Source organism: Bufo gargarizans, chromosome 10 (genome assembly GCF_014858855.1).
Source record: "Bufo gargarizans isolate SCDJY-AF-19 chromosome 10, ASM1485885v1, whole genome shotgun sequence".
Taxonomy (NCBI): domain Eukaryota; kingdom Metazoa; phylum Chordata; class Amphibia; order Anura; family Bufonidae; genus Bufo; species Bufo gargarizans.
This window is the reverse complement of record NC_058089.1, coordinates 62,604,127-62,629,040: the sequence shown is the minus strand read 5'-3', so window position 1 is coordinate 62,629,040 and position 24,914 is coordinate 62,604,127. Positions and strand designations below refer to the sequence as shown.

The following is a 24,914-nucleotide window of genomic DNA, read 5'->3' as shown; positions in this document are numbered from 1 at the left end:
AATGACGGCTCTCGCGAGATGACGTGTATATGCGTCGCTGAGCGCAGAGCTGCCGCCTCCGGACCGCAGATCTGCGTTAGGCGGTCCGGAGGCGGTTAAAGGGGTTGTCCGAGTTATTTTTTTGTTCTTTATATGTTGCTAACTGGGCAAATATAACAGCTTTCCAATTAACTCACTTTATCTGCAGTGGCTGGTTTCTCAGTTTTCACTGAGGGTCACATGACCTGTGATATCAGATTCTCTCCCTGCTCTGATAAACTTTGTTTACAAGTTCACTGTGCTGGCCACGCCCCCCCCCCTTCACTGCCGTCTGCTCTCCCCCCTAGGATTCTTAACCCCTTCAGCTGCACACACTGGGTATCTGCAGCAGTGACAATTCTGGGCACAGGAGCTGAAGGACTAGAGAGAGCATTGCACAAGAAGGTAGGGGGAAGATCCTGTGTGTATTAGCAGTGTTATTATACAGGTGGGACTTGTAGTTCTACACATACAACATGATGCACAGTCTCCCAGCAGGCAGACATGTCACTCAGGGCAGCTCTTGTATTCACTCCCTTAACAGTGTCATTATACAGCTGGGACTTGTAGTCCTACACATACAACATGATGCAGAGTCTCCCAGCAGGCAAACATGTCACTCAGGGCAGCACTTGTATTCAATCCCTATAGAAGTGCAGGGGGAGGGGCAGAGGTTGTTTTTATTGCAAGTAAACAAAAGGACCAGAAAAGAACCAGGGAAATGAGGAAATATATATTTTTTTTTGCATAAAACTTTCTTAGCTTAGTTATATATATATTTTTTTATAACTCAGACAACCCCTTTAACTTGTCTTCCTATTTATAAGATCCTCATCACAGCTGTACATGTCATTGATTGTAAGGGGGTTGGGGCCTACAAACAAACAGGAATCCATCCTCCTCGGTACACAATTTTAGGCAGACATTAGTCCATTCATATAAATAAACAAGTACATAAATCCCTGGCATGTGCAGCATGATTGGAATAGCAGATCCACAATACACCATGCCCTCAGGAGGAAGGGAGGCATGCCCCCTGGAGTAAGCAAAAGTGAAACGTACGTCGGGGAAGCGGAGATGGCACACCAGCATTGTGGTCTGTTTTTTATCTTGTTGCTTTAATCCTATTTTGTTGTTTCCTGGTGTATTGTGGATCTGCTATTCCAATCATGCTGCACCTGCCAGGGATTTATGCACTTGTTTATTTATATGAATGGACTTATGTCTGCCTAAAATTGTGTACGGAGGAGGGTGGGTTCCTATTTGTTTGTAGGCCCCAACCCTGTTACAATCAATAAAGGAACAAAAACACGTCCCACGGCGCGAATTACCGTCAGCCAGTCACCAGGATCAAGAGGAAATCTTTTTATTGCAGCGATACAACGCGTTTCGGGGAATCACTCCCCTTCATCAGGTACACAGAGCTGCACAAAGTAACAGCACAAGGCTACACATATTTATACTTACAAACATACCGCCCTTAAAGGGTCACAGGGTCAGAAGGGAGGAGATTTGGGTGTTGCCTAAATGATCAGTGGCAAATATAATGTGCATATCTGCAAGCTCTCATAATGAGCCGCCGATGTGCACATTAGAAACACATTTGTATTATATAAAGCTAGAAAAGCACACTGAAAATAGTCAGTTTTGTAAGTGACCTCAAAACAATACGCCCATATGGGGGCCGACCCTATGAGGTGTGCAATAGCAAACGCATCACAGGTTTCTAATCAAATAAGGCGATTGTAAAGTTCTATCAAGACTCTAGGACCTGTGTCACATGACCGGATCCCAGTCACGTGAGAGCCGTTGCTCGGTCACAAGGTAACAAAAGTGGTGAGGGGGCCGTCCTCTCTAAAGAAGCTAGCTCACGTCACTCAACCTGGTATCACATGGCTCACATCACGTGAGTAAGATCCGATCATGTGAGAGCCGTTACCTAGTTACAGGGACACTTGAATGGTGAGAGAGCCGTCTGACTTGCATTTCTATAACCGCACATCGCATAGTCAGGTAGAAACTTATCAGAGTCGTTTTTATAAACCAGAGGGCGCTCTCACTGGAAATCTACTGTGATTCAACAGAAAAAGAACATTTAGAACATTCACAAAAATAGAGGAGGGGAGGAAAAAGAAAAGCATATATTGTGAAGATCACATACATATAATGTTGCCCTACAGATACAATAACTAGATTCCTGAAAAATAAACAATGTTATTAAACATAAATAGGAAGTGGCATGATACGACCTTAAAAAGATTTAAAAAATTGATATATATATAAAGGTCTACAGCACTCGCTCTTCCCAGGTGGTCTCCCATCCAAGTACTGGCCGAGCCCAACCCTGCTTTGCTTCTGAGATCGGACGAGATCAGGCGTACCCAGGGTGGCATGGCCAATAAATAAAGGAAGGGAAATATAAAAACTGATACTCCTTGTACGCCTGATCTCGTCCGATCTCAGAAGCAAAGCAGGGTTGGGCTCGGCCAGTACTTGGATGGGAGACCACCTGGGAAGAGCGAGTGCTGTAGACCTTTATATATATATCAATTTTTCAATTTTTTAAATCTTTTTAAGGTCGTATCATGCCACTTCCTATTTATGTTTAATAACATTGTTTATTTTTCAGGAATCTAGTTATTGTATCTGTAGGGCAACATTATATGTATGTGATCTTCACAATATATGCTTTTCTTTTTCCTCCCCTCCTCTATTTTTGTGAATGTTCTAAATGTTCTTTTTCTGTTGAATCACAGTAGATTTCCAGTGAGAGCGCCCTCTGGTTTATAAAAACGACTCTGATAAGTTTCTACCTGACTATGCGATGTGCGGTTATAGAAATGCAAGTCAGACGGCTCTCTCACCATTCAAGTGTCCCTGTAACTAGGTAACGGCTCTCACATGATCGGATCTTACTCACGTGATGTGAGCCATGTGATACCAGGTTGAGTGACGTGAGCTAGCTTCTTTAGAGAGGACGGCCCCCTCACCACTTTTGTTACCTTGTGACCGAGCAACGGCTCTCACGTGACTGGGATCCGGTCATGTGACACAGGTCCTAGAGTCTTGATAGAACTTTACAATCGCCTTATTTGATTAGAAACCTGTGATGCGTTTGCTATTGCACACCTCATAGGGTCGGCCCCCATATGGGCGTATTGTTTTGAGGTCACTTACAAAACTGACTATTTTCAGTGTGCTTTTCTAGCTTTATATAATACAAATGTGTTTCTAATGTGCACATCGGCGGCTCATTATGAGAGCTTGCAGATATGCACATTATATTTGCCACTGATCATTTAGGCAACACCCAAATCTCCTCCCTTCTGACCCTGTGACCCTTTAAGGGCGGTATGTTTGTAAGTATAAATATGTGTAGCCTTGTGCTGTTACTTTGTGCAGCTCTGTGTACCTGATGAAGGGGAGTGATTCCCCGAAACGCGTTGTATCGCTGCAATAAAAAGATTTCCTCTTGATCCTGGTGACTGGCTGACGGTAATTCGCGCCGTGGGACGTGTTTTTGTTCCTTTATACTATTATCTTCTTGGGGGCTCCAGGCTTCTCCGTTTGAAGATCTTCTGTGATCCCGTGGCTGCAGACCGCCCTATCCAGACATCCAGGCTTGTTTGATAATACCTACAATAGTGTTGTGCCTATCCTTGCACAACCATATAAGGTGAGCCTTACCATCTCTCTCCGTATATCAATATATACCCACAGAATTACCCTATGGTGCGCCCATCTGTGTTTTTTTACAGATTTTAAACCAGCCTGATATATTACTGTTACAATCAATGACATGTGCAGCTGTGATGAGGATCTTATGAATAGGAAGACAACTTAGGTAATTTGGGTGTGTATTCTTTCATAACCCTCTTATGTATATGGACTGACCGGCGCTGCTGGTGACGACCTCCTGGTTGCCACATATGGGATCCAATATTAAATTTATATTGTGTATTATTGTCATATATGTTTTAATGAGACCTTAATAAAGATATTTGTTATTAACATTGAATGGAGGTGTGGCTTAGTGGTGTTGAGCATTTGAGTACAACCACACTTGAAGTACATGGTACTTGGTGTACCGATTAGTGGTGGAGATATTCTGAAAGCCATCGTTTTTCTTTTGGGCGACTGTCTTATGTAGGGGCTTATTTTTTTCTGTATGAGATGATGGTTTGATTGGTAGTATTTTAGGGTGCATATGACTTTCTGATCACTTGGTATTACACTTTTTGTGATGTAAGGTGACAAAAAAAATTGCTTTTTTGACAGTTTTTATTATTTTTATTTTACGGTGTTCATCTGAGGGGTTAGATCATGTTATATTTTTATACAGCAGGTTGTTACGGATGCGGCAATACCTAATATGTATACTTTTTTATTTATTTAAGTTTTACACAATAAATGCATTTTTGAAGCAAAAAATATCATGTTTTAGAGTCTCCATATTCTGAGAGCCATATTTTTTTTTATTTTTTGGGCGATTGTCTTAGGAATGGTCAAATTTTTTGTGGGATGAGATGACGGTTTGATTGGTACTATTTTGGGGTGAGTGACTTTTTGATCGCTTGGTATTACACGTTTTGTGATGTAAGGTGACAAAAAATTGTTTGTTTGTTTTTACACAGTTTTTATTTTTTTACGGTGTTCGCCTGAGGGGTTAGGTCATGTAGTATTTTAATAGACCTGGTTGTTACGGACACGACGATACCCAATATGTCTTTTTTTTCACTTTTAAAACAATAAAAGCATTTTTTAAACAGAAATAAATATCATGTTTTAGTCTCCATATTCTGAGAGCCATAATTTTTGTATTTTTTGCCTGATTATTTTATGTAGGGGCTCATTTTTTGAGGTGACTGTTTGATTGGAATTATTTTGGGGGCACACGCCTTTTGATCGCTTAGTGTTGCACTTTTTGTGATGTAAGGTGACAAAAAAATGGTTGTTTTAGCACAGTTTTAATTTTTTCTACAGCGTTCAGGTGAGGGGGTGGATCATGTCATATTTTTATAGAGTCGGTCGTTACGGACGCGGAAATACCCAATATGTCGGTTTTACTTTTTTAAATCTTTTTTTTCTACAATTTTATGTGTTTTATTTTGGGAAAGTTTTTTTTTTTATACTTGACATCGAGATTTTTGTGGACTCATCTATAAAATCTTTCTCGCTTAGTTCATTGGGGGACACAGGACCGTGGGTATAGCTGATGCTGCCACTAGGAGGCGACACTAGGCTGAAAAGTGTTAGCTCCTCCACTGCCGGCTACACCCCCTCCAGCCAGGAGAGAGCATATCAGTTTGTGCCCAAGCAATAGGAGTAGGAGAAAAAAAACATACATGAATAAACCAGAACGTAACTAATGCCGGAAGGGCCGAACCAGACTGAAGACCCCACCGGCATACAAACCGCTAGCACCTGCGGCAATAATGGAAAATAATGGGTGGGAGCGGTGTCCCTCAATGAACTAAGCGAGAAAGAGATTTTACAGGTGAGTGCACAAAAATCTTGTTTTCTCGCTCGTATCATTGGGGGACAGAGGACCGTGGGACGTTCCAAAGCAGTCCACAGGTGGTAGGAACACACCCCCATGGAAAACTGCCTCACGGAAGCTCAAGACACTGCTGCCTGCAAGACCTTGCGGCCCAGCGCAGTGTCCGCTGATGCAAAAGTATGCACCTGGTAAAACTTGGCGAACGTGTGCAAGGACAAACAAGTCGCTGCCTTGCACAGCTGTTAGGCTGAAGCTGGAAGCGAGCACAAGCTGCGCCTACCGCCCTGGTCGAGTGGCCTGTGATACGGAGGGGCGGCTCCTTGCCCCGGGAGCGGTATGCCTCAGCAATTGCCAAACGAATCCACCTAGCAATTGTCACCTTGGAAGCTGCCAAACCTTTGCAAGGACCTTCCGGAATAACGAACAGGGAATCCGTACGGAGGAAAGTGCTCGAGATGGATAAGTCAATCCTGAGAGCCCTCACCACATCCAGCTGATGGAGAGCCCACTCCCTAGGATGCGAAGAAGAGGGGCAGAACGAAGGAAGAACAATGTCTTTGTTGACATGGAAGGCAGAAACTACACTCGGCTGAAAATAAGGTATCTGTCGGAGCATCACCTTATCTTGGTGCAAAAAAAGGAAGGGTTCCTTACAGGAAAGCGCTACCAATTCAGTAAAGCGCCTGATGGAAGTGATAGCCACCAGGATCGCAACCTTCCAGGAGAGAATATGGAGGGGAACTGGGTTCAAAGGCTCAAATGGAGCCAATTGAAGGGAACCCAGAACCCATTTCCTCACAGAAATGCAAAAAAGGACTTCCAAGTCCTGTAAGGGTACTTTCACACTAGCGTTCGGCTGTCCGCTTGTGAGCTCCGTTTGAAGGGGCTCACAAGCGGATCCGAACGCTTCCGTCAAGCCCCAATGCATTCTGAGTGGACGCGGATCCGCTCAGAATGCATAAGTCCGGCGGCGTTCAGCCTCCGCTCCGCTCAGCAGGCGGACACCTGAACGCAGCTAGCAGCGTTCCGGTGTCCGCCTGGCCGTGCGGATCCGTCCAGACTTACAATGTAAGTCAATGGGGACGGTTCCGTTTGAAGATGACACACTATGGCTCAATCTTCAAACGGATCCGTCCCCCATTGACTTTCAATGTAAAAGTCTGAACGGATCCGTTCAGGCTAATTTCACACTTAGACATTTTTTGCCAATATAATGCAGACGGATCCGTTCTGAACGGAGCCACCGTCTGCATTAATATGAGCGGATCCGTTCAGAACGGATCCGCTCGAACGCTAGTGTGAAAGTAGCCTAATAAATCCTGGACGTAACCAGCTTCCTGGCTTTAATCATAGTGCGGATGACCTGGTCCAAGAAACCTCTTGGCTTCAGAATGGCAGTTTCAACAGCCACACCGTCAAACGTAGCGACTCTAAATGCTGATGGAAGACAGGACCCTGAGAGAGAAGGAGCCATGGTGTGTCTACTAGGAGACGAATTATGTCTGCGTACCACGCGCGACGAGGCCAATCCGGAGCAATAAGGATCGTCTGGATGCCCTCCGTCCTGATTCTGCGTAAGACTCGAGGAGAGGAAGAGGCGGGAACACGTACACCAGGGTGAACCTGTCCCATGGTGCTACCAGCGCGTCTACGGCGCATGCCCTGGGATCTCTTGTCCGAGAGAAGAAGGCGGGGAGTTTGTGGTTGAGCAGGGACGCCATCAGGTCCACCTCAGGCTGACCCCACCGGAGACAGATCGTTTGGAACACCTACAGGTGCAGAGACCACTCCCCCGGGTCCACCGTCATCCGACTGAGGAAATCTGCCATCCAATTGTCCACTCTCGGAATGTAGACTGCCGAAAGAGCTGGAACATGGGTCTCTGCCCACTGCAGGATTTTGGCTGACTCAGTCATCACCGCTTGACTGCGGGTTCCTCCTTGGTGATTGACATAAGCCACTGTCATGGCATTGTCTAACTGTACCCAGATAGGCCGGCCCTACAGGAGAGGGGCCCAATGTAGAAGGGACAGAAGCATGGCCCGGAGTTCCAGAATATTGATGGGCAGTTTGGACTCTGACTGAGACCATACACCCTGGACTGTCTGGGGCGGGTAGACTCCGGCCCAAACGGCGAAAACTGGCGTCAGTGGTGATGACCGTCCATGAGACCGGGAGAAAGGATTTCCCCAACTCCAAGGTTGGGGTCAAAAGCCATCTGAGTGCCGAACACACCCCTGGGGGCAGGACGATGTGATGGTCCAGGGAATCCGGTGTCTTGTCCCATGACGACAAAATTGTCAGCTGAAGTGAACAAGTGTGAATGTCACATCTGTGAGAGGTCCCAGAAGGTCTGAAAGATTATCTACGCATTAGTGATCTGACAGCCTCTTTTGGTTTCACTTTGTCTGTGTGTTGCTGGTATGTCCACACCTCCTGTTCAGGTGTGGATCATGTGACCTTTACCTCGCCCTATTTAGTCAGACTTTTCCCATCACTCCTTGCTTGGGATAGCTTCATTTGGTCTTGGAAGAGCTGGAGTGTGGTTCGTGTTGAAGTCCTGTTCATCCTTCATCATCTGATGTTAAGTGTTCCGCTAGTCGTGTTTTGTATCCCACACCCCTCAGTTGTTTACTAGGCCTCAGTGAGACGCTAGTTCCTTCAGCAGGGAAGGAACAGGTGGTCTCTGCGCCCTGTCATTATCTTTAGGGCATCTGAGGGTCACCAGGGTTTTCCAGGTTCCCGTGTATGGGTATCTCTACCATCGAGAGGTGCCCATACGGATAGGAGTTAGGGCCAGAAGCAGGGTTTTATAGGTGGTAAGCCTTTTCCTTCCCTAGCAGTGAGGCCTAGTATCGTTCCCCTTCCTCCTTGACTGTCTTTTGAAGTTCTCCCCTACTACATCCGTGATATTATCCCAAGCCCATACCGCCATTTTTGTTCTGATCTGTGCAGCTATGTCTGCACTGGTTGAACAGATGCAGAATCTGACTTTGGAGGTAGCAGACCTCCGCGCAACTGTCTTGCAGATTCAAAGTCCACAGGCTGCTGGTTCCGGTTTTGCGTCCCAGGACTGTCCTGAACCGAAGGTGGCTCTCCCGGACAGGTTTTCCAGGGGTAGTGACAATTTCATCCGGTTCAGGGAGTCATGTAAATTATACTTTAAGCTGCGTCCATACTCTTCTGGGGATGAGTGTCAACGTGTGGGTATGACTTTTTCATTGCTTGGGTCTCATCTACGATGACCCAGATCGGATCTCTCAGGCCGAAACCAAGTTACAGAGTTTGCAGCAGGGGGATCGTTTCGCGGAGACCTATTGCTCTGAATTTAGGAGATGGGCTACCGATACTAAGTGGAACGATCCTGCTCTCCGCAGCCAATTCTGTCAGGGTCTCTCTTTCATGAAAATCCTGCGTCATTGGAGGCAACTATGTCCCTTGCTGTACGTCTAGATAGACGCCTAAGGGAGAGATCTAGGGGTCCTCACCTTCAGGACGTACTGTCCAATAAGGGTACTGCTTCCTTTGACACTTACGGTGGAGAGACACTGGTAGTTGCACCTTGTGATGAGCCTATGCAGTTAGGAGGAGCTACTCCTGGCAAAAGCTTGGGTCATGTGAAAGGAGTCTGCTTTTATTGTGGCAAGAAGGGATATTTTGTGATTATTTGTCCGTACTTGCCGCATCAAGGTGTAAACAAAAATAAAAAACCTTTTAATCCTCAAATTACTATTGGTGGTGTGGATGGGGAGTAAGAAAACCTACATTTGTCTTTAACTGGTAGTACCCATTTTCTCCTGTCTGCCGAGGTGGCGCTAGAGTCCAAAACTGTGAAAATCGAACCATTTAGCGACAATGGGGCAGGAGTTAACTTGATTGATGGAGAGTTTGTACGCATTCATGGGTTGACTACTAATGCATTAGAGAAAAGTATTTCTGTCTTTGCAATTGACTCAGCACCTCTCACCCAAAAATGCCTGTCGCCGGTAGTGAATGACATTCATTTAAGAGTGGGTGATTTGCATCAGGAATCTATCTCCTGTTATGTATTGGAGGGTCTGCCTGCTCCGTTGGTGTTGGGCTTACCATGGTTAAGCAAACATAACCCCTAACATCGACTGGAAAGCGAGAGAGATTCTCGATTGGAGTGATTTTTGCATGGACAACTGTCTTAATGCATCACTCTCTATGGTGATGTCACGGATGGTGTTGCCGAAAACAAGAAGTAACAAATAAAGATCTGACTGACTTAATCCCAAACTAAGGAACAAAAGTGTGAGCTCTATTAAAGCCCTATAGCTCTCCCATGCAAAGATCTCTGTGATAGAAAGTTGCATGTCCACGTACCTAGACTGAGTGACACCTGAAAACCCTATAATAGTAAGGGGACACGACCACCGGCTCCCTGCACTTAATACGGAGGGAGTCAGGGTCACCTAGAATCACTGCTAATAGATGACAGCTGGGAGAGGGAGAAGAGATGTCAAAGCAAAACCAAAACAAAAGAACATCATGCAGGAGGTACTGAAGAATGTCTGTCAGAACTTCTCAGAGATCTGGCGGTGACAGGTGACCACTAAAACTGTACCCTCATTCATTTCAGAATTTTCTGATGTTTTCTCTGAGAGTCATAATCAGGAGTTGCCTCCGCACCGGGAGTATGACTGTCCCGTCAATCTTATTCCCGGAGCTAAATTGCCCAAATCTCGGTTGTATAATCTTTCGGAACCCGAAAGAAAGGCCATGCGAGAGTATATTACCGAGAATTTGGCAAAGGGACATATTAGACCCTCCAAGTCCCCAGTGGCTGCTGGGTTTTTCTTTGTAAAGAAAAAAGATGGTACTCTGAGACCATGCCTGGACTTGAGCTCAATCGTATTACAGTCCGTGATCCTTACCCCCTTCCTTTGATTCTGGATTTGTTTAGTCAGATTGTCAGTGCCAAGGTGTTCTCTAAGTGTTATCTGAGGGGGGCATATAATCTGGTAAGGATCAGAGGGGGATGAGTGGAAGACCACATTTAATACCCCTGAGGGTCATTTTGAAAACCTGCTAATGCCCTTTGGGCTAACCCAGGGATGGCCAACCTGCGGCTCTCCAGCTGTTGCAAAACTACAATTCCCAGCATGCCCAGACTGCCTACAGCTATCAGCCTATAGCAGGGCATGGTGGGATTTGTAGTTTTACAACAGCTGGAGAGCCGCAGGTTGGCCATCCCTGGGCTAACCAATGCTCCTGCGGTTTTTCAACACTTTGTCAATGACATCTTTCATCATCTGGTGGTGGTGGGGAGGTTTGTCGTATACCTTGATGACATACTAATTTATTCGCCTGATATGGAGTCTCATCAGGATCATGTGAGACATGTGTTACAGATCCTAAGAGAGAATAAGTTGTATGCTAAGATGGAAAAGTGTGTATTTGCTGTACAGGAAGTGCAATTTCTGGGTTACCTGGCTCTCATATGGATCCCGAGAAGGTCCATGCTGTGTTGGACTGGGATCGACCCGAAAATCTGAAAGCGCTTATACGGTTTTTGGGGTTGACCAACTACTACCATAAATTTATCTTGAACTATTCATCGGTGGTTAAACGTTTAACAGACCTGACTAGGAAGGGTGCGGATATTTCTGTCTGGTTTGATACGGCATTACAGGCCTTTTCTGCTCTGAAAAAATGTTTTGCTTTGGCCCCCATTCTGATGCAACCAGACGTGACTCAGCCATTTATTGTTGAGGTTGACGCGTCCGAGGTAGGGGTAGGAGCAATCTTGTCGCAAGGTCCTTCACCTAGTAAATGGTGCCAATGTGCATTTTTCTCTAGAAAACTCTCTACTGCTGAAAGGAATTATGATGTGGGGAATAGGGAATTGCTGGCCATTAAGTTGGCGTTCGAGGAATGGCGGCATTGGTTGGAAGGAGCAATTCACCCTATTACGGTAATTACGGATCACAAGAATCTGGCCTACCTGGAGTCGGTTAAGCGACTGAACCCAAGGCAGGCCAGATGGTCATTGTTTTTCACCAGATTTTACTTTATCGTCACTTACTGCCCTGGGGTTAAGAACGTCAAGGCGGATGCTTTGTCGCGTAGCTTTCCTGGGGGGGGGGGGGGGGGGGGGGGGGTTGAGTCTAATCACCCTAGTACCATTTTATTTGAAGCTCTTTATCCTGATCTTGAGGCCAGGGTGGAGGCACAGGAGGATGCTCCGGACTCTTGTCCTCCGGGGAAGTTGTTTGTTCCCTCTGAATTACGTCACAAGGTGTTCGAGGAACATCACTGTACGGTGCTTGCTGGGTACCCTGGAAGCAGATAGACTGTTGATCTCATCTCTAGCAGATTTTGGTGGCCAGGGTTGTGTAAATGTGTTGAGGACTATGTGTCAGCCTGTGGTACCTGTGCACGTGCTAAGGTGACACATACTAGGCCTTCCGGATCTGCTTCCATTGCCCATCCTGTCCAGACCTTGGACCCATTTGTTCATGGATTTTATCACAGATTTACCGAATTCTTCGGGAAAAACTGTGATTCTGGTGATTGTAGATCGTTTTAGTAAAATGGCACACTTTATTGCATTACCTAGTCTACCCAATTCTAAAACTCTTGCACAGGTGTTTGTCGACAACATCGTGAAACTACATGGCATTCCCTCTGATGTGGTGTCCAATAGAGGACACCACACCCAGACGAGTACAGAACGCTTTCCAGATTCTGGAAAGCGTTCTGTACTCATCTGGGTGTACAATTGTCCTTCTCTTCAGCTTTCCATCCTCAGTCGAACGGACAGACGGAGCGCACTAATCAGAATCTGGAGACTTACTTGAGATGTTTTGTTTCAGAGAATCAGGAAAAGTGGTCTTCATTTTTGTCGTTAGCGGAGTTTGCTATAAATAACCGTAGACAGGAATCCACTGATAAGTTGCCGTTTTTGGGGGCATATGGGTTCCATCCACAGTTTGGTACATTTTCTGGTGCTCAAAATTCTGGCATTCCTGAGGAGGAACGATTTTCCTCTGCTTTGTCTTCTTTCTATTTGGCAGAAAATCCAAAATAACCTGAAAAAGATGGGCAACAGGTATAAGCGTGTGGAGACGTATGAGTGGTCTGGACCTGAGAGTGGGTGATTCTGTGTGGTTGTCTACAAGAAACATTAAACTTAAAAGGTACCTTCTTGGAAGTTGGGCCTAAGATTTATTGGTCCATATAAGATCACTGCCATTGTTAACCCTGTAGCCTTCCGTCTTGAACTTCCTCAGGCATTGAAAATGCATAACGTATTTCATAAATCGTTGCTAAAGAAATGTGTCGAACCTGTTGAGCCGTCCTCCTTGCCTCCCGCTCCTGTCATGGTGGAATGCAATTTAGAATTTCAGATCAGCAGGATTGTGGACTCCCGAGATCCCTCCAGTATCTCGTTCATTGGAGAGGGTACGGACCAGAGGAGAGGATGTGGGTTCCAGCGACCGATGTTAATGCTATTCATCTGGTGAGAGCATTCCACAGAGCTCATCCTGATAAGGTCGGTCCTGGGTGCCCGGAGGTCACCCGTAGGAGGGGGGGTACTGTAACATCTGTGACAGGTCCCAGAAGGTATGAAAGATTATCTACGCATTACTGATATGACAGCCTCTTTTGGTTTCACTTTTTCTGTGTGTTGCTGGTATGTCCACACCTCCTGTTCAGGTGTGGATTATGTGACCTTTACCTCGCCCTATTTAATCTGACTTTTCCCATCACACCTTGCTTGGGATAGCTTCATTTGGTCTTGGAAGAGCTGGAGTGTGGTTCGTGTTGAAGTCCTGTTCATCCTTCATCCTCTGAAGTTAAGTGTTCCGCTTGTCGTGTTTTGTATCCCCCCCTCCTCTGTTGTTTACTAGGCCTCAGTGAGAGGCTAGTTCCTTCACCAGGGAAGGAACAGGTGGTCTCTGCCCTGTCATTATCTTTAGGGCATCTGAGGGTCACCAGGGTTTTCTAGGTTCCCGTGTATGGGTATCTCTACCATCAAGAGGTGCCCATACGGATAGGAGTTAGGGCCAGGAGCAGGGCTTTATAGGTGGTGACCCTTTTCTTTCCCTAGCGGTGAGGCCTAGTGTCTTTTCCCTTCCGTCTTGATTGTCTTTTGGTGTTCTCCCCTACTACATTCGTGACAGTGAAATTGTAAAAACGGAACTGCCTCAAAAGGAAGCAACAATTGCACCCAAGACCTTCATGCAAAATCGAATTGAAGGGTACCTGAGCCTGAGGAGAAGGCGGACTGACCGACAAAGGGCTAGCCGCTTGTCCAGAGGGAGGCACACCAACGCTGCGGCCGTGTCGAGGATCATACCTAAAAAAGTGATCAGTCTGGTGGGGAGTAGGGGAGACTTCTGGAAGTTCACCAGCCAGCCGAACCACGCCAGGGTATCCAAAGTGATACGCAGACTGGCCTCGTTCTGATCAAAGGTCGCTGCTTCGACCAGAATGTAGTCCAGATAGAGAAACAGGGCAATGCCCCTGGTACAAAGAAATGCCAGGAGAGGAGCGAGTACTTTCGTGAAAACTTGCTGTGCCGTCGCCAAGCCAAAGGGAAGGGCTACGAACTGGTAGTGATGGGACCCCACTGCAAAGAGAAGGAATCGCTGATGACCCGGGGCAATAGGGACATGTAAGTACGCGTCCTGAATGTCTATTGAAGAGAGGAATTCACCTCAGTCTAGCGAAGCAATCACGGATCGAAGGGATTTCATTCTGAAGTGTTGAACCCAGAGAAACCGGTTCAGCAACTTGAGGTCCAGCACCGAACGAACTGATCCTACTTTCTTGGGGACGGCAAACAGGTTTGAATAAAAACCTGTGAAATGTTTCGTCAAAGGAACCAGAGAGATAACTCCCCGCACGAGGAGCGATTCAATTGCCTGTAAAAAGGCGACAGCCCGCCCTGGATGGCTGGGAAAGAAACATTGTGGAGGAGGGGACGCAAACGCGATCTTGTAACCTGAGGTTACGATTTCGAACACCCACACAGCTGAGATATGGGCCCGCCACACTTACTGAAAAAGGAGTATGCGACCCCCCACCCGAGAGGGTGGGGGTGCATCTTTATGCGGAGGGCTGCTTGCTGGTCGAGGGACGGGCAGGCTCTGCCCGTGGGCGCCAGGCTGGTTGAGGCTTGAAGAATGGCATCTTCCGCTGGTCCTGCGTGAAGGATATGGGTGGGACTACTGCTGCCGGACACGCGCTAGAGAAGCGGCAAAAGGACTAGGCCTGGGCACCTGCCTGCTTAGCGCGAAACGTGCGGCTGGATTTGCCCTCTGGGAGGTGGGTACGCGAGGGAACTTAATTTTGCATTTAACACATTCATAATAAGTGGCGGCTGTTGGCATGCGGGGGTCACTTGTGGGTTGTGAGAGATTGCCGGAAATAGGTGACACTTTGGCTGGCGGGAAGCAGGGGAGCTAGTCTGCCCTGGTCCACCTTTGCTTCTTGGGGGAGGCCGAGCGGTGAGGGAACCCGACACCGACCTTGCTCCCGGGGTAGACAGAGGAGCTAGGCGACACAGTTTCCCTTACCTAAAAAGGCAAAAGATAAAACAAAAAAGAAAAAATAACAAAAGGAAGCCGCCCTGCAAGCAGGAAGGTCTGCCTCCTACGACACTAAGCTAAGAACTGATATGCTCTCTCCTGGCTGGAGGAGGTCTAGCCGGCAGAGGAGGAGCTAACACTTTTCAGCCTAGTGTCACCTCCTAGTGGCAGGAGCAGCAATACCCACGGTCATTTGTCCCCCAATGATACTGTGTGAGTGTGAGAAACTTTTTTTTTTTTTCTATTATGAAAAACACTTTTTTTTACTTTTTATTCTTGTCCCACTCTGGGACTTCAACTTATAGGGTCTGATCCCCTCTGCAATGCATTACAATACAGCCTGAACTGTAATACATTGGCTGACAGCTTTTTAGGCAAACCGTGATGCCTATGGAAGGACACTGCAGTGCGGGGACCTGATTGAGATGCGGAGTGCACGTGTACTCGCCACAAACAAATACAATGAGTTAATATACACATACCGGCATATGCAGCAGGGGCTTGAAAGTCAGTGACTGCCAGGTCAGTGTCGCTGATTTGGCAGGCGCAGCGCCTCCAGCCGCCTGATCAGCCTGCTGTACATGCACGGCGCTGGTCCTTAAGTCACGTCCACCAGCGCCGCACATGTACGGCGCAGATCCTTAAGGGGTTAAACATCAAATGTTTATTGAATTAACTGTACATAACATCAAATTAACTGTAAATAACATCACTCCCTTCCCTCTGGTGTTCTGTAACATCACTCCCCTACCTCAGTCTTCTGTAACACCCAGTCCCATGTAAATAATATCTCTATTCCCTCCAGTCTTCTGCAATATCCAGTCTCATGTAAATAACATCACTCCCCTCCCTCCAGTCTTCTGTAACACCCAGTCCCATGTAAATAATATTACTCCCCTCTCTCCAGTAACATCCAGTCCCGTGAAAATAAGCTCCTTCCTCACCAGTACACACCTGTAGACAATAACACTGTTGTTGCTTCCTGTCCTCATTGGATTATATGACTAGTGTACAGTAAGCAGAAGGCCATCCTGTGCCATCACACCTCCACGGTCACATGGCTATTGAGCAGGAGGAGGGGTGTGAAGTAGACATCAAGCAAGAGAGCAGGGGTGCTGCAAACATGGGACAGCTCCATACTCTCAGCACTTACTCATCCCTGCAGCCTTCTCAGATGCTGCACTTTACCGGGCTCCACTGCCACTGATGAGAACATGGCGTGTGCTGCATTGTTTGTGCACTATGTTCTCTAATCTGAACTGATACTTGTGCAGCTTAGGCTACTTTCACACTTGCGCTTGATCGGATCCGTTCTAAACGGATCCGATCATATTAATGCAGACGGAGGCTCCGTTCAGTACAGATCCGTCTGCATTAATAACTTTGAAAATTTTCTAAGTGCGCAAGATGCCTGAGCAGATCCGTTCAGACTTTCAATGTAAAGTCAATGGGGGACGGATCCGCTTGAAGATTGAGCCATATGGTGACCTCTTCAAGCGGATCCGTTCCCATTGACTTACATTGTAAGTCTGTACGGATCCGCTCGCCTCCGCACGGCCAGGCGGACAGCCGAACGCTGCAAGCTGTCCGCCTGTCCGTGCGGAGGCGAGCGGAGCGGAGGCTGAACGCCGCCAGACTGATGCAGTCTGAGCGGATCCGCTCCATTCAGACTGCATCAGGGCTGGACGGAGGCGTTCGGGTCCGCTCGTGAGCTCCTTCAAACGGAGCTCACGAGCGGACCGACGAACGCTAGTGTGAAACTAGCCTTAGTATTGAAGAAAAAAATACGACATCTCGGTATCAAAACGAAACAGGCATCAAAGTATCAAAAAAGTATTGATACTTCAATACCCAATACAACCCTGATAATTATCCTGATCAACTATTGATGTAAGAGACTTTAGTCCTAGAGTTGCAGATATTTTTAAATACAGTTAAAAGGTGTTGTCCGGGTTCAGAGCTGAACCCGGACATATCCTCATTTTCACCCAGGCAGCCCCCCTGACTTGAGCATTGGAGCAGTTCATGCGCCGATTCTCTCCTTTGCCCTGCGCGATTTAGGCATTTTCTGGAGTTCCGGTGATGAACCGGGCTCTACATACGGCTGCCAGGCAAAGGCTTATGCCCATCAGAGCCGGTGACGGCAGTGTGTTATTGTAAATAAAAGATCCCTTGCCCTGCGTGATCCAGCGCAGGGCAAGGGAGAGCATGTAGCATGAAATGCTAACATCAGGGGGGCTGCCTGGGTGAAATTATGGGTATGTCTGGGTTCAGCTCTGAACCCGGACAACCCCTTTAAGTAGAGGCTCATCTATATGGCATTAAGGGACATGCACATTGAGCTGAGCATGCATGTTTACTTCAGTGGGTAAGGGGCAGAAGCTTATATCAGATGCCATAGCGTAGTGTCATAATCCCTTCATACAGTTCATAGGTTGGGGTGCTGACAGCTGGACCAGGATAACCCCTTTAATTTGTTAAAATCACATATATCCATTACAGGTATAATAAAGAACTGCTAGTTCTAGCCGAAAAAAACGTGAGACATTGGCATATTTTTCTCTGCCATCAGTCATACACCAGTACATCTCATTAATGCAAATGCATTAATAGTGCATTTCATAGTTTTTAGGGTGTTCAGTAACTTGTAATCAACAACTAGAGGGTAAAAGGCATACTAGGGGATTTTTTGCTTGTAGAATCTAGAATCCATGCATTTGTCAGTCATATCACTTTGAGGCTCTATTGAGGGAGATGAAATATTGCTGCATATAATAAACTGTCCTAATTATACACTGTAGGGCTGCCAACATTTGCACAAAAATTGTTAACGATGATTGAAAAAAAAATGATAATGTACAAAAAAAAAAAAAGCACACTGAAAACCAAAACTTATTCTATTTGAAGAAGCTTATCATCTCAGTGAAAAGAGGAGCATGCGTGCGGACGCACGCAGGTGACATGCGCAACTCACTCCCGACCCGGTTATGGAACGCGGCTCGTAGCCAGACGCGCAGAGCGCCACCGACCGCCTAAGCAGTCACCTGCTTGATAGCACGCTCGGTCCAGGCCCGACATCGAGACTGCAGCCCTGTGGAAGCTGGGAGGGTCGAGCGTGAAATTATTGGAGGAGCGGAGTGTTGGTTTCCCCCTTTCCCCCGGCCGCTAATGTATTGGTGTCGTATAAAGACGCGTAGCAGCTGAGCTCCGGAGCTGAGCCCTGACTGCAGAGCGGGACAAGATGGCAGTGGAGCTGTGAATAGAAGGGGACATGAACGGCATTTAATGGAGTCAAGAGCGGGATCTCAATAAAAGGAGAAGCTGTATCGGGAGAATAGCTGTAAGCCAAGCCTTTTAATGTATGAGAGGAGATTATAAATGCGGTTACTGGGAAGCAGGACTCAACTGCTTTTTTTTCCCCCTGCTAATAAGGCCGATTCTCTGGCTAAGTGAAGCGGTGGGGAAAAGGACTGGTACTAACAAATGTGAACCTTATACCTTACTAATTGTGGACAAGAGACTACAATAATTCGAACGCATTAATCTAAAGGCTTATCAAGTAAAAGTCACAAGTAGTACCGTTGGGAAGTGCAAGGAATTGATCCGAGGGCTGACTACACTTTCTGGGCAGGCTTACCGTTATAATCTCCTGTAAGTATATGTACTAATAGTACTAACGTACTGTGGGTCGCAGCGCCGAACTTGAGGGAGTGGGACTTGGACTTCAGTCAGACATTTGAACCTTATACCCTACTAATTGTGGACAAGAGACTATAACCAACCATTCTAATGTACTAATCTGAAGGCTTATCAAGTAAAGTGACAAGCAGTACTGCTGGGACGTGCAATGTATTGATCTGGGGGCGGACCGGGCTTTCTGGGCAGGCTCACCGTAATAATCTCCTATAAGTACAGTGGAGGAAATAATTATTTGACCCCTCACTGATTTTGTAAGTTTGTCCAATGACAAAGAAATGAAAAGTCTCAGAACAGTATCATTTCAATGGTAGGTTTATTGTAACAGTGGCAGATAGCACATCAAAAGGAAAATCGAAAAAATAACTTTAAATAAAAGATAGCAACTGATTTGCATTTCATTGAGTGAAATAAGTATTTGAACCCTCTAACAAAAAAAGACTTAATACTTGGTGGAAAAACCCTTGTTTGCAAGCACAGAGGTCAAACGTTTCTTGTAATTGATGACCAAGTTTGCGCACATTTTAGGAGGAATGTTGGTCCACTCCTCTTTGCAGATCATCTCTAAATCCCTAAGGTTTCGAGGCTGTCTCTGTGCAACTCTGAGCTTGAGCTCCCTCCATAGGTTTTCGATTGGATTAAGGTCCGGAGACTGACTAGGCCACTCCATGACCTTAATGTGCTTCTTCTTGAACCACTCCTTTGTTGCCTTTGCTGTATGTTTTGGGTCATTGTCGTGCTGGAACACCCATCCACGACCCATTTTCAGTTTCCTGGCAGAGGGAAGGAGGTTGTCGCTCAGGATTTCACGATACATGGCTCCGTCCATTTTCCCGTTTATGCGAATAAGTTGTCCTGTGCCCTTAGCAGAAAAACACCCCCAAAGCAAAATGTTTCCACCCCCATGCTTGACGGTGGGGACGGTGTTTTGGGGGTCATAGGCAGCATTTTTCTTCCTCCAAACACAGCGAGTTGAGTTAATGCCAAAGAGCTCTATTTTGGTCTCATCAGACCACAGCACCTTCTCCCAGTCACTCTCTGAATCATTCAGGTGTTCATTGGCAAACTTCAGACGGGCCTGCACATGTGCCTTCCTGAGCAGGGGGACCTTGCGAGCCCTGCAGGATTTTAATCCATTGCGGTGTAATGTGTTTCCAATGGTTTTCTTGGTGACTGTGGTCCCTGCTAATTTGAGGTCATTAACTAACTCCTCCCGTGTAGTTCTAGGATGCTTTTTCACCTTTCTCAGAACCATTGACACCCCACGAGGTGAGATCTTGCGTGGAGCCCCAGAGCGAGGTCGATTGATGGTCATTTTGTGCTCCTTCCATTTTCGAACAATCGCACCAACAGTTGTCACCTTCTCTCCCAGCTTCTTGCTAATGGTTTTGTAGCCCATTCCAGCCTTGTGCAGGTCTACAATTTTGTCTCTGACATCCTTGGACAGCTCTTTGGTCTTTCCCATGTTGGAGAGTTTGGAGTCTGCTTGATTGATTCTGTGGACAGGTGTCTTTTATACAGGTGACTAGTTAAGACAGGTGTCCTTAATGAGGGTGACTAATTGAGTAGAAGTGTCTAACCACTCTGTGGGAGCCAGAACTCTTAATGGTTGGTAGGGGTTCAAATACTTATTTCACTCAATGAAATGCAAATCAGTTGCTATCTTTTATTTAAAGTTATTTTTTCGATTTTCCTTTTGATGTGCTATCTGCCACTGTTACAATAAACCTACCATTGAAATGATACTGTTCTGAGACTTTTCATTTCTTTGTCATTGGACAAACTTACAAAATCAGTGAGGGGTCAAATAATTACAGTCATGTGAAAAAATTAGGACACCCTTTGAAAGCATGTGGTTTTTTGTAACATTTTTAATAAAAGGTTATTTCATCTCCGTTTCAACAATACAGAGAGATTAAAGTAATCCGACTAAACAAAGAAAACTGAAGAAAAGTCTTTTCAAGATCTTCTGTAAATGTCATTCTACAAAAATGCCTATTCTAACTGAGGAAAAAGATAGGACACCCTTGCCCCTAATAGCGAGTGTTACCTCCTTTGGCTGAAATAACTGCAGTGAGACGGTTCTTGTAGCCATCTACCAGTCTTCGACATCGGTCTGAGGAAATTTTACCCCACTCCTCAATGCAGAACTTTTTCAGCTGTGAGATGTTTGAGGGGTTTCTTGCACGTACAGCCCTTTTCAAGTCACCCCACAGCATCTCAATGGGATTCAAATCTGGACTTTGACTTGGCCATTCCAGGACTCTCCATTTCTTCTTTTTCAGCCAATCTTTGGTTGATTTACTAGTATGTTTTGGGTCATTGTCATGTTGCATGGTCCAGTTCCGCTTCAGCTTTAATTTTCTAACTGATGGTCTCACATGTTCTTCAAGCACCTTCTGATACACAGTAGAATTCATCGTGGATTCTATGATGGTGAGCTGACCAGGTCCTGCTGCAGCAAAGCAGCCCCAAACCATGACACTTCCACCTCCATGCTTCACAGTTGGTATGAGGTTCTTTTCTTGGAATGCTGTGTTTGGTTTACGCCAAACATGTCCTCTGCTGTTGTGTCCAAATAATTCAATTTTGGACTCATCTGTCCAAAGAACATTATTCCAGAAGTCCTGGTCTTTGTCAACTTTATCTCTGGCAAATGTCAGTCTGGCCTCGATGTTTCTCTTGGAAAGCAAAGGTTTCCTCCTTGCACACCTCCCATGCAAGTTAAACTTGTACAGTCTCTTTCTGATTGTAGAGGCATGTACTTCTACATCAACAGTAGCCAGAGCCTGCTGTAGTTCTCGGGATGACACTTTAGGGTTTTTGGAGACCTCTTTTAGCATCTTGCGGTCTGCTCTTGGGGTGAACTTGCTGGGGCGACCAGTCCTGGGCATGTTGGCAGTTGTTTTTAAAGCCCTCCACTTGTAGACTATCTTCCAGACAGTGGAATGGCTGATTTCAAAATCTTTTGAGATCTTTTTAAATCCCTTCCCAGACTCATAGGCTGCTACAATCTTTTTTCTGAAGTCCTCTGACAGCTCTTTTGCTCTCACCATGGTGCTCACTCTCACTTCAACAGTCAGGAGCACACCAAACTAAATGTCTGAGGTTTAAATAGGGCAAGCCTCATTCAACATGCAGAGTAACGATCTACTAATTATGTGCACCTGGTGTGATATACCTGTGTGAGATCTGAGCCAATTTAAGAGGGAATACATGTGAGGGTGTCCTATCTTTTTCCTCAGTTAGAATAGGCATTTTTGTAGAATGACATTTACAGAAGATCTTGAAAAGACTTTTCTTCAGTTTTCTTTGTTTAGTTGGATTACTTTAATCTCTCTGTATTGTTGAAACGGAGATGAAATAACCTTTTATTAAAAATGTTACAAAAAACCACATGCTTTCAAAGGGTGTCCTAATTTTTTCACATGACTGTATTTCCTCCACTGTATATGTATTAATTAGGGATCGACAGATTATCGGTTTTACCGATATTATTGGCCGATATTGAGGATTTTGACTGTTATCTGTATCAGCATTTATTTTGCCGATATTCCGATAACTTATGGGGAACACAGATCGCGCTGCTCTCAGCGCTCTCCGTGTTCCCTCAGCAGCACAGGGGAGAAGGAAGCAGTGTCTCCCTCCCCCTGTGCTGCTGCTGTAGCCAATGGGAGGACAGGGGACAAGAGAAGGGGAGGGGCTGTGGCCACTGTGCCACCAATGAAGAGAAATCTCTCATTCATTCAAACTGAACAGGAGGTGGGAGCTGCAGAATGACATAGCCGGCTCCCGACCTCTATGAGCTGTAGCTGCGATCGTTAACCCCTCAGGTGCCGCGGATCGCAGCTACCGCTCATAGAGGTCGGGAGCCGGCTATGTGATTCTGCAGCCAGCTCCCGCCTCCTGTATATGAATAAATGAGAGATTTAACTTCATTGGTGGCGCAGTGCACCCCCCCCCCCCCCAAGCCCCCCAGTATATTACTCATTGGTGGCGCAGTGCACCCCCCCACCCCCACATTAAAAACATTGGTGGCGCAGTGTGCCTCCCCCACCTGTATTAATCATTGGTGGTGTAGCGGATCCCCTCTCCCCTGCTCCTCCGATCGGAGCCCCAGCAGTGTAATCCTGGGGCTCCGATCGGTTACCATGGCACCCAGGACGCTACTGAAGCCCTGGCTGCCATGATAAGCTCCATGCTGCTGTGTGTACAGCGCACAGAGCAGCAGGAACAGTGAGAGCTCCTATTCACCCTGATGGAGATCTATCAGGGTGAATAGGACAAGGGTTCTAGTCCCTAAGGGGGCTAAAAGTTAGAAAAAAAAAGTAAAAAAAAGTTTAAAAAAAAGTATAAATGAAAAAAAGATTTACATTAAAAAAAAATACACATTAACAATAAACATACATTTTCAGCAGATTTGTGTAGGAATTTTTATTTTATTTTTCAAAAATGAAAATTCCCAGAATATCGGTATAAATTATCGGCTATCAGCCTGAAAGTTCACAAATTATCGGTATCGGCCCTAAAAAAAATCAATATCGGTCGATCCCTAGTATTAATGGTACTAACGTACTGACTTTGTGGGTTGCAGCACCAAATTTGTGGGAGTGGGACCTGGACTCTACAGGGAGTTGTATTTTTGAGGATTAATTTTATTATTGAACAACAACCATGTTCTCAATGAACCCAAAAAACTCATTAATATCAAAGCTGAATATTTTTGGAAGTAGTTTTTAGTTTGTTTTTAGTTTTAGCTATTTTAGGGGGACATCTGTGTGTGCAGGTGACTATTACTGTGCATAATTATTAGGCAACTTAACAAAAAACAAATATATACCCATTTCAATTATTTATTTTTACCAGTGAAACCAATATAACATCTCAACATTCACAAATATACATTTCTGACATTCAAAAACAAAACAAAAACAAATCAGTGACCAATATAGCCACCTTTCTTTGCAAGGACACTCAAAAGCCTGCCATCCATGGATTCTGTCAGTGTTTTGATCTGTTCACCATCAACATTGCGTGCAGCAGCAACCACAGCCTCCCAGACACTGTTCAGAGAGGTGTACTGTTTTCCCTCCTTGTAAATCTCACATTTGATGATGGACCACAGGTTCTCAATGGGGTTCAGATCAGGTGAACAAGGAGGCCATGTCATTAGATTTTCTTCTTTTATACCCTTTCTTGCCAGCCACGCTGTGGAGTACTTGGACGCGTGTGATGGAGCATTGTCCTGCATGAAAATCATGTTTTTCTTGAAGGATGCAGACTTCTTCCTGTACCACTGCTTGAAGAAGGTGTCTTCCAGAAACTGGCAGTAGGACTGGGAGTTGAGTTTGACTCCATCCTCAACCCGAAAAGGCCCCACAAGCTCATCTTTGATGATACAAGCCCAAACCAGTACTCCACCTCCACCTTGCTGGTGTCTGAGTCGGACTGGAGCTCTCTGCCCTTTACCAATCCAGCCACGGGCCCATCCATCTGGCCCATCAAGACTCACTCTCATTTCATCAGTCCATAAAACCTTAGAAAAATCAGTCTTGAGATATTTCTTGGCCCAGTCTTGACGTTTCAGCTTGTGTGTCTTGTTCAGTGGTGGTCGTCTTTCAGCCTTTCTTACCTTGGCCATGTCTCTGAGTATTGCACACCTTGTGCTTTTGGGCACTCCAGTGATGTTGCAGCTCTGAAATATGGCCAAACTGGTGGCAAGTGGCATCTTGGCAGCTGCACGCTTGACTTTTCTCAGTTCATGGGCAGTTATTTTGCGCCTTGGTTTTTCCACACGCTTCTTGCGACCCTGTTGACTATTTTGAATGAAACGCTTGATTGTTCGATGATCACGCTTCAGAAGCTTTGCAATTTTAAGAGTGCTGCATCCCTCTGCAAGATATCTCACTATTTTTGACTTTTCTGAGCCTGTCAAGTCCTTCTTTTGACCCATTTTGCCAAAGGAAAGGAAGTTGCCTAATAATTATGCACACCTGATATAGGGTGTTGATGTCATTAGACCACACCCCTTCTCATTACAGAGATGCACATCACCTAATATGCTTAATTGGTAGTAGGCTTTCGAGCCTATACAGCTTGGAGTAAGACAACATGCATAAAGAGGATGATGTGGTCAAAAT

The 24,914-nt window shown here is 45.8% G+C and overlaps 1 protein-coding gene and 1 pseudogene across 3 annotated transcripts in view; both read right to left on the bottom strand.

Annotated features, from left to right (window-relative positions):
- SLC29A2 (solute carrier family 29 member 2) overlaps positions 1-24,914 on the bottom strand; it is a 238,240-nt gene that overhangs the window by 50,301 nt on the left and 163,025 nt on the right. The gene's annotated exons all lie outside the window — the stretch shown is intronic.
- Positions 2,303-2,421, bottom strand: LOC122921151 (annotated as a pseudogene).